Source organism: Megalops cyprinoides, chromosome 20 (genome assembly GCF_013368585.1).
Source record: "Megalops cyprinoides isolate fMegCyp1 chromosome 20, fMegCyp1.pri, whole genome shotgun sequence".
Classification (NCBI taxonomy): domain Eukaryota; kingdom Metazoa; phylum Chordata; class Actinopteri; order Elopiformes; family Megalopidae; genus Megalops; species Megalops cyprinoides.
Genome location: NC_050602.1, coordinates 7,045,630 through 7,052,258, shown reverse-complemented (window position 1 = coordinate 7,052,258; position 6,629 = coordinate 7,045,630).

Here is a 6,629-nt window from a genome sequence, read left to right as displayed (position 1 = left end):
TTGCTTAAACAATTTGATCTAAACAGAAATAAAATTACATCCTGTAAATGGACTTTAGAAGACCGAACACGCACACAGTCTACCTGGCCGCAGCGGCTGTTCACAATGTAAATTCCAGCAAGGTCTTCATTCTGTTTCGTTTGGAAACTGCCATAACAGCATCGAGCCCGCATTAACAACAAACGTGTCCGCGATCGAAGTATAAACCCAGCGTAACTCGCGTAGTGTAGGAAAAACAACACCGACTTTACGGCGCCAGCAGACCTAAGCACGCTTTAAACCGCGTCGGTGAATTCCGCGTCCCCTTCACACGCTGCGGGGGGATCCCTCCGGTGTAGCGGAAGAACCGAGCCGCGCGTCGTATCTGGCCGATCTCTCGGTCGTTTCGTGCGCTAGTCCGTCCCTCTCCTCCCCGCAGCCGATTTTCGGGCGCACCGATCGCCAGCTAGCGAGCGAGTCTTGACATTTCGACCGTGCGCTTTCCCTTCTCTCTCTCTCCCTCTCTCTGTCACCCCTCCCTCTTACTCGCAAGGACACCGCACACAACTCTCACTCGCTCGGCTCGATCGCTTCCACCCCCACCTCCCTCTGTCACCCCCTCTCTCTCTCTCTCTCTGTTTCACTACTGCTGGGCTACGGCTGCGATCGCTGGCAAACGTTGCCAACGTGCAGTTCACGGCGATGGCATTCGCTAGCTAACGATCTCACCGGGTGACCGCCGCTGGAATAAGCAAAAATCGGTGCCCGGTTTGCTCTGTCCTCCATACGGCTGCCAGTGCCGACCGCTCCGTCACCGCTGGAGAGCTAACGTTACCGAATCCGCTAGCCGTCTAGCTACACCGCGACGCACCGAGCATTTTCGCTTCCAAAAGAGGAGCTGGCTAAAAATGTTCTCAGGCTTTCTCTTGGTACATATCGTGGGGATTATTAAATACCAACAATCACCCAGCAAACTAACGGACTGGCAGCTAAAAGCGCTGTTTTAAAGCCCATCTACCCTCGCTGGCACTCCATCCTGAACGCCTTCCCCACGGTGCTTTTCGCCCTGGCGTTCCTCACAAAATATGACATTTTCATTACCAGCAACAGAGAATATATGTAGTCACACAGCTCGCTCATTAACCAGCTAGCCATCTCTTTCAAGTTAAAACACGGATCTTCTGAAAGTATTTAACATAATGAGGAAACTATCTGCCTAAAAATGACCGAGCAGTAGGTACCCTACTAACCCCGGAGCAAGCCAGTTTTCGCACCCTGTGTGGTAGCTAGCTAAGCTAGCGTAAACCTCCCGGGCGTACTGCTTAACAAAAATTAACCGGTTTATTTCGTGTACACAGACGCAGAAACCGGAGACGAGCGGCTGAATCGACAATAATGCGAGAAAACGGATCGCTCAGTCTTTTGGAAATTAAAAAAAACGCAGACTTGCCTCAAAGGAACGCGCTCCGGGCTCCTCTCCCCTCGGTGTCCCCTTCGCTCTCTGCCTGACCGTCAACAAGCTCCAGCCAGAAACGGCGCTACGGACGCGCGACGTCACTCCACAACAGAGCGGGGCTACGTCAGCCAGACTCGGGCATGTCACGGAAACTGCGCGGGGGTGTCCGTCTGTCTCGCAGTCTGGCTTTTTTTTTGCGTGTAATCTGCAGCGGGGAGGGGCAGAGAGGAGAGAGGAGGGAGGGAGAGAGAGAGGGAGGGAGGGGAAGCGTCGGCACAGCCGTGTCGCCCAGCCGTCTGTACGGCCGTGTTTTGGCGTGGAGAGTTGCGAAGCGGGCGGGCGGCGTTGCGTTTTGTCGCCGACCTCTGCCTCAGTTAAAATAGGTCACGTATCGACACGTACTGAGCACTGCGGTCAGAGGCAAAGCACGGACATGCTTCTGCCACGTTCAATGACATGTAGCCTCGTTTTTTTTTAAAGTGTATTAGGTTGTTTTTTTTTTCTCTCAACATTACATTTCCCCTGTGTTGAATGTGAAACAGCCCTCAGCTTCAACCCTTTATTTATATACCTAGATAGCAACTTAAGTATTTCAAAGGTGCGACAAGGGACATCATTTTCAAAACCACAAAGCAAATCTAGTTTGATACGGTGCTCTTTCCAAGTAGGACTTTGGCTTCTTTGAAGGAAAAAAAGGTCATTCTCAAATCTGTGTATGTGTATGCGTGTACGTGTGCCCACACTGTTCCCACGGAGACGTCACACAGAAACGAAAGTAAGATGTCAGAACAGAATGTTTCCGTCTGCCTCGCCGAGTGACTCTAAGAACACGCTGAACCACTACTTTCTGTGCCCCCTTTTTAGCATATCGAGAGAGATTGACAGGAGTATCTGCTGCTTGTAAATAAAAAAGAAAACTGGCCGAGCCCCTCCACCCGTAGGTCTACTTCCCAGACAGGTTCTGCCTCAAATCTAAACACGTAATTTTATTACAACAAAACACCCTTGTCTCCTTGTTCATCCCGTGACCAGCGCAGCCAACAGCAAATTTGCCGGGGTATGATTTGTGGTTTGTGTGTCTCAACCAAGAGGGGAGAATCATTATAATGTGACAACACACTTAACGCTGTGGGGGGCCCTGCTTTGGCTCTGAAGACAACAATTCTTTTATTTGGTTTGGTGGATTGCAGAGATTTCGGGTGTAAAGTATATTAGTAGTATAAAACCCACACTAGGGTAATGGATTCTGCCCCAAATGAAAGGCTAGCTCCAAGGTTACATGTTAATTGGCTAATGTTAGATAATTTCTTCAATTATTTTCTTAACTTTGAAAGACTATTGTCTAACAGTGCCAGAGAAGGACCTTGAATGACTAATTACAAGAAAGACAATCACCCCAGTAGGGATACAGCCTCCACTCTATACAACTTCTGTGCTTCTTTGTCAGACCAATCTTTGAAACTATTCATATTTATGTAATTTAAGTCTTTAAAGTACTGCATAAAAATAACAAAAGCAAGTCTCCAAAGGAAGTCTCTGAAAAGCACATTAAGACAACAAAATGGAAAGAATTTAGAACAGAAACCAGCATAAAAACAGCAAATTTGTCAGTTTATCTTTAATGACCTCAAAAAATGCTTCTGGGGGAAAGTATTATCTCTACTGAAACGTCCATTGGTTCTAAATCAGACTGAAAAAGGCGCCCACTCAAATGGCTGCAACGCTCCATTCGTTCCGTGGCTACAAATACAGAAACCATGAACATTAATGAAAAACTTCTTTTTTTTTGCAAAAAAACCACACTCTGAAAATACCCAGAGAGAGAGAAACATCTTTCTTTCCAGCTTAACTGCTATCTCAGTTTTTTGAAGACACAGAATGCTAAAACTAAACCGACTCAAGCTGGTATGAGTCATCGGCCAGCCGCGGGGAGCAGACTCCAGCTCCGTGTGAAGGACAAGGAGGTTGAAGGCAAGTGCACCCACAGCTGCGGTGACTCACTGCCTGATGGCCTCCGACGAGGAGCACAGGACGCGGGACAAAGGTCCTGCCACCTCCGTCCCCGCGCACTTTAAAAACGGGCCTGCCGTCCACAGTGTGAGCCGCCGTCCTGCAGCGCCAGCTGCTGATAGGTGTTTTGTTTTTAATGTGAAAGAGCAAGGGCTCGGGCAATGAAACTCATTGTCCGAAAAAAAGAGACCAATTAACACGATAAAGCCCGAACCCCCTTAAACCACGGTGGGAGGGAAAATGCGGATTGGAGCCAAAAGGTTCCAGTGGTTCTGATGTTCATGATGCCAGGGAAGTGAGCTGGAAATGCCAGACTTGCTACGATACTGGTGGTCTTCCCTGTCTTCCTCTTCCATGTTGCCTTTAAGCTTTGTTTGCATTAGCAAGGAAAACTGTGGCAAGAGGAACATTAGCAGATCAAGAGGAAAATGATAACAGTTGATTTACAGTGAAATCTGATGGAGCAATGGTATAAGAGGCCTTTAAGAGTAAACTTTTCATCACTGTTTTCTTTGCTGTACACTGATAGCAAGGCCAGCAGCCATACACAGAAAGCTAAGATGAGTGCATTGCTCCAGGCAGCTGAGCAGGAAGTAATTGATTTCCGTTATCAACTCACTTGTCGTTCTGTAGGGTAAATGAATCGCGTAGGTGAACTATTACAGCTTGACTCCATCGTTCATTAATAGCAAAACGTACTGTACAAACGGTCTGGGAAATGGCTGCAAGAAAAGTGATCTGAACGCACATCGATCTGAGCGCTGGTGGGCTGCTCTCTTTGTCTGGGCTCTGCTTCCATTAGTAGTCTATATTAGTAGCCCAGACTTCCATCTCTGGGCTAATTCAGTAAGCACCCCCAGGAGAGAGGAGTCTCTGCAGGAGCTTAAGACGAATGCATTACAGAGCCACGAGAAAAATTTGTGGTTCCTATAAGTATGGAGTGAGATCCATGAAGACCCAGTCGATAGCGTGATACACCCAAATCTGTGCTCGTGGTTATGAGTTCAGATGCTGTACGACTGAAGAGGTTTCTAGTCTCTGGATCTGTGGGCCCGAGTCACTTTAGTCACTTTTTTTGCAAGAAGCAGACACATATTGATATTAATATTGATACACTAGGACAATATAGACTCTCAGGTCTACTCTAGTAATGGAAACAGCCACAATGACGCGGGGGGGATGTAGACACATCACTGCTGGTTCCTCCAGTAATGGGGACAGCGGAGCGCCTAATTTGCCATGCAAATCCGCAGTGGATGCGCACCTTTGCCAGCAGCATACACTCTACAAAGGGATCGGTTTGTTGCAGAAGAGGCTTTGTTTGTTGCTTAATTAATGCCCCCGGGGGTGTGGAAATCCTGCAAGCGAAGAGCAATTAATGCGCGATGGGTTTTTCAGATCTTCTGCCGTTTAGATCATTAATCAAACCAGACCTACAAGGTGATCTTATTTTTTTTTGGGGGGGGTGGGATTGGGGGGTGGATTTCGCTCTCTGTACAGGAGATTCCCAGAGTCCCAGCGCTCTGAGACGGAGAGCACTCCGGCAATGTCAAGCCGATATCCGGCAATGTCATCCGGCGGCGGCTGGGGAAGAGAGGACGCTTTTCTGCGCACGGTGCACCTGAGAGGCCCGGCGGCGTGCTGCTCAATGTCACTCCAGCAGGTTGCTACAAAGAGGCCCCCCGGTGGAGCGGGAGCGTGTGTGAGTCTGTGTGTGTGTGCACGGAAGGGGGGGCGTTAGGGACCGTCAGACTCTCTGTTGCCACGCCGTCAGCTTCGTCAACGCGCTGGGAAACGTACCTCATACTTTGAGAAATACACACCAATGACTCTATCCTCTCCCACTCGTCTGGGAGCTGTTCCTGTCAGACCAAGGCACTATTTTGAAGGTGGGGTGGGTTATCGTCTGAGCTTAGACAGCATGCTGTTCTGGAAAAGCTCAGAAGGCTGACAGAAACATGCATGTGAGCCTTCATGAAATGTATGAAGCGCCAGCAGGCGAAGCATTCCCAACAGTGTGCACTCATAAATAAACATTTTACAGAATTTCATTTTCTGACCAATATTGTCTGAACTCATGGTGGAGGAATGTGCACTTCAGTGGCTCCGGTAATCCATATTCTCTAGATGGTTTCAGAGTCTCTTCTGGGTTCTGAATAGGGAACGATATACCGAAAGCAGTTTAAACAAGGACGTACATACATATGTGTTGTCAATGTATCTTTTAAATATGTCTGGGGGATGTTTTTTCAAACCCAATGCGTGTACTGCTACTGGTACATTGTAATGTCCATATTTTTTGTGGTGTTTCCTCTTGTAGATCTTCTGGTTTTCTTAACCTCTCTCTGGCACTTCATGCACATGGGGCCTGGAGACGTTAACCTTTCAATTCAGGTGGAGTGTGGTGGGTAGGCAAATGACTCCAGTAACATGACCCAGTGAGGATTACCAGGGTCACATGACCCATTGAGGGTTCAGGAAGCCCCACAGAGTATGACCCATAGATACAGGATTATCACACAGGTTAAAAGTGCAATTCTATTTGTGGGAGACAATCCTTTCCAGATATGCAAAAAAAAGGGCAGGGCTCTGACATTCTATGTTGCTTCAAATACATTAGAATGACTTATAAGATACATTTCGTGAACAAAGATTATAAAGCAGTCCTCTCCAACATGGTATTCACATATTTTCAGCAATTGTTTTTAATAATGTTTTAATTAATTACCTGCAGTATGTCACAGCGAGCCTGAATCTGTTACAGAAGTGCCTGGCTGTCATGGGACTACTACCACTGACGGCTCAGTCATATTTATTTATATAAAAGTCATTTAACAGTCATTTACCAGTCATTAGTCATTTTCCAGTTCAGATTTTTTTTTATTTTCAATAGTTGTTCATAGATGTTTCACCCATCGACAAAATATGAAACAACATAGTGTTCACGATATCTTTAACAGCATGTAAATAAAAAAGTATAAAAGGAACATTATTTTGAAAGTAACAGAATAGCTCAGTTTCCGAGTGGATCCGGTACCCCAGTGGTTGTCAGCTTCTCAAACCATGCCTCTTTCCACAGGCCTGCTCTGAGTTTTCAGAATTTAGCTAATGACTTCTGAAAGGTTATGGATTGTTGGATCCTCACGTAACCCAGTCGTTGTAATGCCCCTTAAAGTCCGTGTCT